Source organism: Anomalospiza imberbis, chromosome 7 (assembly GCF_031753505.1).
Source record: "Anomalospiza imberbis isolate Cuckoo-Finch-1a 21T00152 chromosome 7, ASM3175350v1, whole genome shotgun sequence".
NCBI lineage: Eukaryota > Metazoa > Chordata > Aves > Passeriformes > Viduidae > Anomalospiza > Anomalospiza imberbis.
Window position 1 is genome coordinate 9,264,222 of NC_089687.1, and position 12,890 is coordinate 9,277,111.

The 12,890-nt window shown below is 39.5% G+C and overlaps 1 long non-coding RNA gene across 1 annotated transcript; it reads left to right on the plus strand.

Annotated features, from left to right (window-relative positions):
* The first annotated feature begins 8 nt into the window (after nt 1–8).
* On the plus strand, nt 9–10,090 carry LOC137476893 (uncharacterized). The gene is made up of 5 exons (XR_011000680.1): nt 9–856; nt 1,008–1,144; nt 3,729–4,055; nt 8,091–8,170; nt 10,061–10,090. It is a non-coding gene; the product is annotated as an uncharacterized lncRNA (long non-coding RNA).
* Nucleotides 10,091–12,890: the final 2,800 nt, after the last annotated feature.

The following is a 12,890-nucleotide window of genomic DNA, read 5'->3' on the forward strand; positions in this document are numbered from 1 at the left end:
CAACAGTAAACTATAAATTTGATATTTTTAAGGAAAAGGAAGCCTTGAACACCATTATTGTCTGCCAAAGACAATGTCCAAACAAGTCTCATTAGCTGTTCAGGGATTTAATTCAGTGCACAGGTCTTGGCAAAAGCATGCATGGATTGAGTGAATGAACAACAGAACCTCATAAGAAACCTATAATGCTCTGGGTGTATTTCCTAGGAAAGGAGATTTCTCAGCTTATCATCTTGCATCTGAGATGTCTCCTACTTTCTTGTCAGCAAACTGGACTTCAGACAAAATTGTTTTAATCAATAGTGAATTGATTGCTCATTTTACAGAGTGGTCCAGGCTGTTTGTGCAGAAAAGCACAAATCTTCTGTACTAAAAGGCATGGAAATTGCAACAATACACACTACATTCCTGGGAGCCATACTTCTTTCCAGGCATACTTAAAGCTCCTAAGAAAAGAAGTTTATTTCAGAGAGTGATCAGTATAGACAAGCTGTAAAAAGCTCAGGGAGATAGAAAATGGGTAAGCAGGGTGAAAAAGCTGTAGAATCGCCTCTATTATACTAGCTACAAACTATCTCTGCTCATTCAAAGAAATAAAAAGTTGTTACATTTCTGCTAACTGTCTAATTGACAAGGGATTGTTCAGAATGTAGGTCTGGATATCTGCAGATTTCTCTAACTACTAACAACTGCCTGAACTTGTACACATTCTTTTTATCTTCTAGGAGTCCTGAGGGAAGCAGTTGATCTTTTAAGAGATCACCTAAGAGTTGAGTATGTCTTTTAACATGACCATGACAAAAACATTATCAGAGTTTACAGTGAAAGCATTCACAGTTCATAATTCACTGCTTAGGTAAATCAAACATAGATAATTCTTTGGAACTTTTATCTATCAGCTAAATATATAGTCTAGTAAAGATAGAATAAGTGTCCAGAAGCTATAGTGATTGAACAAAGTCAATCTCTTTTTCTTATAGCAGTGTCACTCTGCCTCCCTTCTCCAGAACAGTTTCCTGGTCATCCCAGTGGAAATGCTTCGGTAGACAGAAGTGTTCAAACAAATGAACTCCCTTTCTGTAGAAGTCATCCTCCTTTCAATGTTTCAGGGTTTTTAAGGGGCAGGTTTCAGTGTGCAGAGAAGGTAAGAAAATCCACTACCTTGCACTAAAATCTTCCTAAAATTCAAAGAGACTGATGGCAGTGTGCAGATGTCTGTACTTTATATCCTTCCAGGATGCAGAGGTGATAAACCATCAGAACCAGTCCAGCTGTGTCTAAGAACATGGAATTTGGCTAAATAATCTGAAGTCTTAGGTTTTCATGAGACCACTTTAAGTCAACCCCTGGTTGACTACTGAACACTTCCAGAAATGGGACATAAACCTTAAGAATTATAATCTGCAGTTGGTGGCTTTTCACAGTTCTGTATTCAGTGTTTGATGAAAAGGACTGAGATGTTACAGAAAATTAATTGGAAGAAAAAGGAGTGATATAATGGAAAATGTGCCTTATTTGGGGAATCTAAGGGCTGCATTTTTACTGATTAAAGTGGGGAAGTCAAAATGTGTGAATTGATGTGCAGAATGTGCAGACAAGTTTATTTCCATTCACTGCAAGTAAACTTGCTACAGCTTCCCTTGTTTGGAAAGGATTAATTGGCTAAATGACAATGCAACCGTTTCACTAATTAAGATATATCCATTTTGCCTGAAAAAGCCTGTCCTATTAGCAAGGTTAATAAGCACTGACTCACTCTTCAGCTTTTCTCCCTCTTATTACATAAATTAGCACTAACCTCTAAATCAAATAAAAGGTACGTTTTAAAAATTAAGAAAATGTTACTGTGGAAATGATCCATGAACTTAAGTGCTCAGTAACAGGATTATTAATCTCACTTACTGTTCTATGATGAGAAAACTCATCAAAGTCTTTAAAATGTAAATTAATTATATTTTATTAGAAGGCTAGGAGAAAAATAGCAATGTGTCTGATGTAAAGAAATGGGTGAAATTATATTTTCAGCTCATAAGAATATTTCATAAACTAAAGAAACCTTGTTATCTTTGAATTTGTAATGCAAAGTTCAGTCATTCCAAGTTGAAAGTTTTTTTGTTATCTTGTCTTTTTTCTGCACAGATTTTCTTCTGTCTACGCTCACACTGCATCCTTTGCCTTATGGAAACACCTCAAATGCTTCTCCCCAGCTGTTTAACCATGGAGAGTTTTAGCTTTTGCTGAGCCCTCTCCTCCTCTTTCTGTTTAGTTGAAAACAGCAGGCAGGTTTATAATTTATTGGGGGAGATGCAATTGGTGTCATTTCCTTAGGAGACTGGATAAAGGTAGAGAATAAGGACTTCTCTGTGTACAAGTGTGGGTAAATCTCTTTGCAAATGTAATTGTAATGTGCTGCTCTGCAATCTGTGAGTGCATAATTCTTATGGTTCCTTTAGAGACACCATATGAGGGCTTCCTAGCTTTTGCATAGAAGTTATTTTAAGGCGAATTGGTTTAAAAATTGGGGTTTTCTCCTCTGTTTTCTTCTCCTGTTGTCAGTCTGTGTGTGCACTGGGTACCAGCACTGGTTGCTTGGAATAAGTCCTTTTCTTCAAGCAAATGCAGCTTGATAAGACAACCTTCTCAAAATATTTTTGTTGTTTTGGGATTTTTTTCCTGAAGTATAAAAAGCCTTCAGAGAGGAATGTAAGCAGTGACCAGTGTCTGCAACTGTTTGGTCTGGTATGGAATCAGCTCTTCCAGCTTGAGCAGCCTCCTTGGCATCCTCCAGCTCTGCCTGCTGCCAAAGTGTGGTCAGTGGTAGCTGCTTTGGTGTAGGGCCTGGAGAACCCTCAGGAATACAATGCTACAGTCACAGAATCCTTCTCTGGGCCTTGTAGTTTGGAATATTGTCAGTTGCAGGGTCTCTTGAGTTGCTCAGAAGGACCTCCTGTCATTCCCAGGAATGCAGTTCCATTCATACCACTCCCACAGACTGAAGGACTTGGTCAAAATTGTCTTCTGAGTCTTCATTTTTATGGACCTCTCAAATAATGTATCATTTCTCCAAAGCTGGAATTGGTCAAAGTACTGAGCCATCCTTTCATTGGCTGTGTTCCTCTGTGTTGTCTAAGAAAGCTGAATTTGGCCAAAAAAGAAGCCAGGCACATCTGACAGGGCTATCTTTACCACTTTACACCTGCAGAAGGTAATTGGTCGTGAGGGACCTACCAGATTATGTCTGTATGACCACAGCAGGGACTTGAAAATTAAATCAAGCAGCTCCTGAAAAACTCTAGGTGATTTCAGAACACCTGCAGGAAGTATTTTTCCAAAGCACTGGTAGATCAGAAAACGTCTTCTGACGAGCTTCTCACTTGTGCCAGGCGCTGTTTAGTTCCAGCACATTCATGTTGTACCATCCAAAGGTTAAACTGTGTTTAAGTGAGCGAGAGCTCTCCAAGGTGAAAGCAATAACATGTCCTTCTGCCTTTAAAGAATTAACATTTCCAGTTAAGGACCCAAAACTACTTTTAGCTGAGCACATTTTTAAATGGTTACAGTTTTTCCTTATGTTTCTAAATACTTCAGTCAGTTTCTCTGAGTTTTTAATTGTACAAGAGACTGAGTTAACTGCATTATTTTTAATCAGTTCATTTTATTTGGCTTCAGAATTCTGAACCAAATTATCACCATCACCAGCTAATTACTGGTTTATAATAATTTCACAGTGTGGAGCATCCAGTAATCCAATATGCATTGCCTACAAAACAACAATGCACTGTGTCACCTCAGGGATTTTGGCTGTATGTGTTACTGGCTGAATTTCAGAGCACCAGATGAAGAAACCAAGGCTTATTTCCCTTGAGTTTGGATTTGCATGATTACTTCTCTGTATGTTGTCCTGAAAATGGACATCAAGTATCAAGAGAGAATTGCTTTCAAACAATTCTCTTTTTGCTTCCCTGCCTCTGAAGTACCTTTCCCTGCAGGCAGCATCACATTTCAACCTCCTTCCTACTTCTGGTGACACAGCAGGAACAGATGTCCCTGTGCAGGTACTGTCAGCAATCATGGATAGTTGTTTTCCATATTGGTACAGGAGAGTCAGGATGCTGCAAAGTGAACTATGCCCACCACCAGAGCTAGTGACTGAAAAGCTTCTGATTCCTTGTGTAAGATACAGACCTGAGAATCTCAGATTTCTGAAGTTTGGTTCATCCTGCTAATAACCCGTCCGTGTCTATGTGAGGAGTATTCCCATCCCCTGCTGGAACACAGCATAATTTGCAGTGGCTGCTTAGTAACACTGTAGAGCAGCTGAAAGGGAACAAAGCAGCTGCGTCTGCTATGACAGTAAAATCCACCTTGATCATTCATTTATCCCTTGTGCAAGCACCTGTCCAGCTGCCTGGATGAACCCTTCCTCTGTGGATCCTTCCTCCTAGAAAATGCTGAAAATCCTACTGATGAGTTGTCTTTCAAACCTGCCTCATTCTGTTGAGGTCCTAATCCAGTAAGGTTTTCCTGTCTGCAGCCTTCCCTTTTAATCTGTGCCACTGGAAATAGTAATTTATGGAACCAGGGCGATTTCAGTGCTGTTCCCAGTACGTCAGCCATCATTCTACTATCACTCAAATTAGTATAGTCATATTCTTGCCTGGCTAAAAGCAGGTGATAGAGAGGTTGTGAGCTTCTATTCATGGTACTGATATTCACACAATTGCTGAGAGGAGTGATCCAAGCTAACTGAACGGTTCCAATCCTGGTAGTAACAAAGACAGGCTTCAGTGCAGACTAGTCAAGAACATCAGTGTTCAGCATCCAAGAAGGCTCATGGTGCTCACATTTAAATCAACCTTGGTTGAAACTAGCATGGACAGCTTTTTTGTGCTGCAGTCAGACCTGCCACCTTAGAAGAGACATGCTTGAAGACTCCTGCATTTTGGAGTGCAACTCTGGTTCTTCAGAATTAAAAGTTAACAGTGATTAATAACATACATGATGAGTGATCCTGATCACTCAATTAACCAGCAGGAAAAAAGAGAGGAGATCTGAAAGAGCACCCCTGGGTATCACCATGAAGCTTCAGCTGATGCAAACTGATCTAGCCCTCTAGACAACACACAGATTTTCTGTGTATTGGTGTAGTTCATATTTAGAAAGTGAGGCATGAAGAGGTTCACATGATTTCCGCACTAGGAATGAGTGTCAAAAGGTAAAACTGCTGTCCAGATCTTAGCCAATGTGCTCAGTAATGCCAAACACAGACATTTAAAGCTCAAGACGGATATCCAGAATGTCAGAATTATATTTAAACAATCTGTACTTCTTTCTCTTTTGCTTCTGGTTTCTAAGCTGCAGTATGTTTTAAAGCCTTTTCTGAAATTGTGAAAGCTAGAACTTTGATTTAATTTATATTAAAAGATATATTACTTAATCATCTGCAAACCAGTTATTTATCACAACACCAGACAGTTACCGTTACTGCTGATGTCCTAAAACTGGTATTTCTCCTCTAGTATCAATCAAGATGAAGCTTCAGCTGAGGATCAGATCCCATTTTTATGGAAATAAAAAGAAGAGCAACCATGTTCACATGTATAGATTCTTTCTGTCTGTCAGCGTTGTTTGAGAATACTGGCTGTCATCCTTGGTGCTTTCTGGTCCAAAGAAGGTGCAGTAAGGGAGTAGCAGTCCTCAAGGAAACTTCAACAGAACACCTCTATAAGAAATAAACTGTAAACAGCAGCAGCTCTATTAACATTAAGACTGCTTTTCTGCCATTTCCTGTGGAGACTCTAACACTGTGTTGGTCACAAGTTCCTGGTCACATCTTGATCATTGTGGCTATTTCTAGTCATTATTGGATACATTATCCTGATGTATTATTTAGAAGACTGTTTATACCAATAGACAGATAAAATGAAAGTTAGCTTTGCAAAAGCCACATACTGAAGTGTCTTCAGAAGTTGAGTTTTTGTTCTGATGTGCCTTGGCTGAAAACAAAGAGCATTGTGTCACTGGCATCAATGCCATTTGCATTAGCCCTTTCAGATTTGGATGTTTCTCACTGCATTAAACATTTGCCATGGACACAGTCCTATAATTAAGGTGATAGAGTGGAACTTGGTTCCTGAGAGATCACTTCATTCTGCTAGGCTGGAGTTACACAGAAGGGGCCTGAGAATAGCCTGCTTCCCTTGGAAAGCCTTTACTTTGTTCTGCTGTTAAATGCTGCTAAATGTTCTCTGTTAAATCTTGTATGTTTAAGATGGCATCATATGCTGAGGGAGCAGATGGCAAAGAATTCAAGTCCTGTCTCCCTCTGATGCCCCTGGCAGTGAAGCATCCAAATACCTTCATAGATCTGAGTGTAAGAGCTGTGCCAGGATGCAAACAAAGGAATCTTTAATCTCAGGCATTACACAGCTTGCTGATTGTGGACAGTCCTCCTTTCAGTCTCTCAGACCCCACAGGTTGTTTGTGCTTATTGCTCTGGAGTGTTCTAGACTCCCAAAGGGACAGAGGGACATTACTAATTTATACTAATCACTCTAAAAATAACCAAAAAACTGAGGAAAATTATCAGGAAGGAGACAGTTGAAAAAGCACAACTGTCCTATCTGCTCCCCTGTAAATATAGCACATCACAGTGAAAATTTCTTTTTTAGCAGAACATGGTGACAGAATTTTGTAAGTACCCTGAAGGACATCAAAATTCCCCACTCTGTGTATTGCTGACATCTCACATGGGAGAAGTAAAACTATTCCTGTACTCTGAGGAAAGAAGTAATAAATTACTGCTGTGCTTATGATTATTCTTTAAGTGAATGTCTGTTGCAGGAGTTGGAGATTGATGTACAATTTATGTACTAGATTAAAACAAATATTCTAGCTAGTGGGGATAGATAGTGGAAGAAAGTTCTTCCCAAAAGGATGAAGGGAAAATAAAGACCATAGGAGTGGCCCACATGAAAAATATTTTCCCAAAGGTCTCTTCATCAAATCAGGATAATCCAAGTCTGATAAAATGTTCATAAAGAAAACCAAAAGGGAGCATCTGAGACAGAAAAAGGTGCCTATGTTTGATAATTGGATTTTTTTGGCTTTATGCAGAAGTTACTGGATGAGACTGAACACACTGACCATGCAAGAGGTTGTGGCAGTCTCTTATCATTAAGACAAGGGAATATATACAAGTCTGTCCCTGTTAAAATATGCACATGTGAGGTTTGCAATCTGATTTCAGGCCTCTGAAAATAAAGAAATCCAGACACAATGACACAGAGACAAAAATAGCTGTTTACATGAGCTTTTATTTTTTTAACCTGTGGAAAGAACTCAGATGAACCTGAAGTCATTTTTACATAGCTTAGCACTGGAAAGTTTTGCATGTGTCCAGATTCTTGTTTGGTTTTGTACTTTCAACATTTGCCTACCTCTTAATCTTGTTTGCTTTGAGTATTTGTTGCACTTGCAATGTGTAACAGAAACAGTGTCATAAATACAAATGTTCCTTGGCATGGAACACTCTTGGAAGGCCTACTTACAGGTAGTGTACCTGAGGTAAATTCTTACACTAACAACAGTAGGACAATCTTGGAGTTTCACAGAGAAGATCCTAAAAATGTTTTATTTTTTATCACTCAATGTAATACTGGAATTACCCGTCCTTTGTTTTCACCCATGGTAGTCAGATCTCAGGCAGCTTCTTGGACTGTCCTTCAGCTAGAAAGATTCGTGGTCACTTGTAACATTTGCACCTCTGAATGCTTTAAGAAGTGTTGCCTTTTACAAATATTCCCCAGAAGAATCTTTTTTCAAATACCTTCTTCCTGTGACTGACATGTAACATGCTGGTTTTGCATTTTCTTGTGTTATACTACACACTGCCAGGGAAATATTTCGTATTTTTATAAAATCTCTCTCTTTGTTTAAAAATATGATTATACATCTGTGTTTCTTCTGTGTAGAAAGCCTGACTGTTTCTCAGACCCATGCCTTCAAGTTAACATACTTTCAACTGTTTATTTGGGGATTTAACTGTTTGTTTGAGGAATTCTTTAGTGTGTTTTCTTTCATGAAATTAGCCGCAGCAGCTCAACTCTAAACATGTCCATAGTTATTTCTAATGAAAGCACTTATATTATCACCTTATTCACATCTCCAGGTAAGACTAATTCACATTACAGGAAACAGATTCTAATATATGTAAAAACTGCAGCTGTTGACTTGAACAAATGTCTCACTGGCTTTTAGCAATCTCAGATTGGAGTTGTTCTGATTTATATCTTGATTCTGATCAAAATAGACTCTAAATAATTTGTGTGACCACTATTAAATACTATGAGACATCTATGAACTTACAGACTCCATGGGTTGTAAAGTGTCTCCAGCCAGGCCCTGAGAATTTCTAGTTGATTTTAGTATTTGGCTTGATTGATTTTATTAAAGGGCAGCAATTACATCAGAAAAGTACTTGAAATAAAGCTGACTGTCTCTGAACTATGTTTCTAATGCATTTTGAAATCTTTTAACTTAATGTATTTTAGTTTGTCTGCAGCTACTTGAGTAATGTAAGAGGGAACAGCTTGTTTCCTTTGGAATGGAGATACTCTTTGTGAAATAGCCTTTCTAGGAGTGAGTCACTGATGAAAGGAGGAAGTTCATTTAATGTGTTCCCATAAAAACTAGCAAAAGAAAACTGAGTTTTCAGTTTGTCTGAAAGAAAACCAAGGATTGATAAAGTCATGCAGCATTAAATATGGGATCTTCAGCTGCCACATGAAATAAACTCTTTCCTTTTGTTATGATTTTGGTAGCTCTCAAAGTCAAAAATTATGTCTGGAGTGTCAAAGGTTTAACATCCCGAAGTGCTGAGCCAGACTGCATGAAGTACTTGGTCCAGTCACATGTAATTAACTCTGAGGTACAGCCACCTCCTTGGAAGTAGGGGACCTGGCAGTAAAGAGTGCACAGATTGCAAGTCCAGAGAGTGGACATCAGGTGCACACCCAGAGCAGTTCTTTCCTGAGCATGCCCAGGGGCTGGTCTGGCTGTGAGCATGTGGTGGAGCCAGACATCACTTCTGCCTGTGCACATCCCATGTGCCTCTGGATTGCCTGCACAGTGTGGAAGGACGCCCCAGGAGACACCTTTCACCCCAGAGAGCTCAGATCACAAGTCCTGCAGGAAGGTGGTGCTGCCATGGGATCACAGGGAGCCTATGGGCCAAGGTCAGGCTGGAATTCAGCTCCACTGGATGCAGTTGGTGTTGTCTGATCAGCACCATGTGGATCAGTCCTGTTCGGATTTGCTGACTGCAACTAATAATTGTGACGTTAGGTTTATTTTAGTTTTAGTCAATGTCAGAAGCTTCATCTAGGACCCTTCTTATTAAATATGCACTCTTATTGGAGCCCATTTTATAGGCTACAAATTTGTGGTCATGAATCCATTCAGAAAAAAGGCCATCTCTTAGTTCTTCACTGTCCAGTCCTGATTGATTCATGACAGCTTTCATTCAGCAAAATGGAACTTTGGTATCTTTTCTCCTGGGCCTTTTCAGCACCTTCTGCCAGATTCAGGCCTGCCCTCCAGTGGATGTATTTTCTACACTTTGGTCTGACTTGAATTCCCTGTAGGAAAAAACATTATTGAAAAAAACCAACCAAAGTCACACAGTACTACTGGAAAAGCTGAACAGTTTTGAAAGAGATAATTAAGTCTAGTGGGCCTTTGCCCTGCTCCTCTGAACAAAAGATTTTGTAGTAAGAAACACATTAGAAACAAATGCAGCAAATGGAAAAAAAGGTTTTTCTAATCTAATGTCTAAGCTAATTTCCAGAAAGAAGAAAAGATGCAAAAAAACCTGGACAGAGAGAAGGATTAGTGCTACTGTTGTGTTTCCAGTTTGAAATCAATCACGATTTTATTGGGTTTTATTTACAGTATATGAAACCCAAATTTTGTAGGAATTCTCTTGAGCAGAAGAGAAGGGGGTTTTATTATCATTATTTTTTAACAAAACAATTAACCTTTCTCTTTTCTTTATCAACAGGCTTTTCCATAGGCAACTAGTGGAATCAAGCCCGTCAGAGAATGGAAACTGATTGGCAGGTAAGTGAAAGAACCTGGAGCTATGATACCCCTCAAAGATAAATCCTTCACCAACCCTCTGGTGAAAGACCACCAAACTCCCACAGAGAAACAAAGAGGAAAATGTCTGCTTATAATCATAACTTTATCTTCTTCTAGCTGCAGAGAATTTACACTCCCTAGAAAAGTAAAATAGAGGCTGGAAAACTGAGTTTTCACTAAGGGAGAACACTAGGAAAGCAGCACTATTTTCTGATGTTCAGAAAACAGCAGACATATGCTTTATGCTTTTTTTTTTTTTTCCTCCAAGATCTCTCCTGAAGTGCTGAGTAACCAGAATGATATTTTCCATATCTTTGAGAGCACTTCTGTTCACACCTTTACCACACATTTACTTGGAAAAGTAGATCACTCCCAGCCATGCACACTCCCAGTCTCTCTTCTTTTGGGCTATTCCTTCAACTCCACATACAGCTGAAGGTTTAACAGGTGACTCAGTTTCAAATCCAAAGGCAGCAGTCACATCCAAAGTTTGTCTTTAATGATTTTCATTTGAGCCCATCAAGATTTTTTTTTTTTTTTTTTTTTTTGGCCAAAATTATTCCAAGTCTAAAACAAGCAGCTGTAGTGGAAAAGTGATCTCCAGTGAGAACTTTCTGCTGATGATTAATACAGTCCTGGTGATGTTGTCTCTTCTGCTGTCACCAGTAAAATATCTGTGTAGATCTTAGCTGGATTCGGGACTGGTGACACTTAAACAGATGCCAGGATCTCAGTCGTGGCCAGCAGAGGCCACTAAAAGATCGTAGGAAGAGCTGTACAAAACCCTGGAGGCCTTGTAGCTCAGCATGCTCACTGCTGAAGAGATAGTATTTGGGATGTGGATCAGGAGTTTCCCAAAAAGAAGGTATTTTTGGGAGGTTTTTCAAACTTTCCAAGATTTTTAAAATAACCTTTGGGTGAATATTGCCTTTGCTGCTGGTCTGCTCTCTATGTGGGCTGGTACTTGCCAGCAATGAGCTGGAGCAGGTGCACAGGGAAAAACTCTTTATAAAAAGAGGTCCAAGATCTCTTTTACTTGTGCCCAGTGCTGTGGAGGACTTTGTAACTACACCGTGCAGTTTGGTACAGTCAGCTGAGAAGGCTAAACTCACTAAGCAGCAGCTCAGCAGGAGCTGGGAGGTGCAGCCTGACAGAGAGGCAAGATGCTGTCATTGCTCTTCTGCAATAAGTTGGCTCAAGGAAAGAGGCTTTTGAGTGGATTCCCAGCCCTGTGCCAGCAAACTGTGCCTGTGCTGTCCTTGGCAGCCCACACTCCAAGTGGGAGATGGCAGGCAGGATGTTCCTGTGCCAGGATCCATTACAGGGAAGGGATGAGCAGGCAAAACTGGGGACAGCATTCCTCACAGTTTCACATGCACTGCTCCTATTGTCACTCTGTAGGTCTGAATGTGATCTGTGTCCCTTGCTGAGTCAAGCACAGACTACAGACATGGAGAGTCCTCTGGCAAATCTGAACTTTCAATGCACTTGAAAGGTGCTGTTATGTCTGAATCCTGAAGAAGACTGAGAGGAGCAGGAAGTGTCAGGTTTTACCTCTCTCCTTTCAATCTGGGGAGAGAAAGTAGCAGATAATGTATCCATTACTTCTTGAAAGTCTGAGTGTGAAAAACACTAGTGGAAGAGGGATAGTGTTGTTAGGTAAAGCATAGAATCATAAAGTCATTTAGATTGGAAAAGACCTCTAGGGTCATCAAGTCCAATCAGTACCCAATGGTGCTGAGCCCACCACTACCCATGTCCCAAAGTGCCACTTTACACATCTTTTAAACTCCTTCAGGGATGGTGACTCAGCCACTTCCCTGGCCCGCCTGTTCCAGTGCTTGAAAACCTTTTCAGTGAAGAAAATTTTTCTAAAATACAGTTTAAAGCTCCCCTGGCACAATTTACCCTTTCCTCTCATATTGTCGCTTTTTGTAAGAGACAAATTGCTACAACCTCCTTTCAAGTAGTTGTGAAGAGCCGTAAGGTCCAGTTTATTGAGAAACACCTTCGTTTTGTGGCACTTCAAGTGGAAGGTGCCGGCTAAACAAGATACACTTTCAATGTGTTTCATGAAGGCTGAGCACTCAAATTCCTTTAAGATGTTTCTGTGAGCTCAGGCAAGTCCTTTAAGCACTTGAAACATGGCAAGATCTAAATTGTACAGATTAGAGACTAAGCTGTAGATTAATAATAAAATTGTCCTGGAAATTCATCACGCACTTGAAAGGCAATTTTTATAGCCTAAGTTCTGTCAGTAGCCTGTACCAGCAAGCTCTTTCACTCAGAAGAATCAAGAAGGATTTAAAAGGATGGAAAGACAAATTTTTTTTTCCCTAGGGTTTTCTTGCTTGCCTTTCACTAACTGACAACAAAATCTATAAAATATTTTATCCTCCAAGAAATGTGTTGTGCTAATTTTAGACCAAAGACATTGTATATTGTGCTTACAAATCCTTGTTGCAGAAACAATTGTTCAAACAGAAAAATAGAATAAATTCATGTTATAACAGTGGCAAAATTTAAACCAAACAGATTTAACAGGCTTTGCTTCTGAGATTGAAATATATAGTACAATAATAGAAGTTGTTCTTGGCAAAGACTTTACAAAATAAACTGAATTGTCTTGGGCCCATTGCAGCTGTCTGATTCTTCTGTATGTAAAATATAGTCTAATTTCAGCAGGATTTGACTTTTCTGATGGGAATTTATTTTTCCTCAGTCCAGATTATAAATGTAATGCTCAGCAG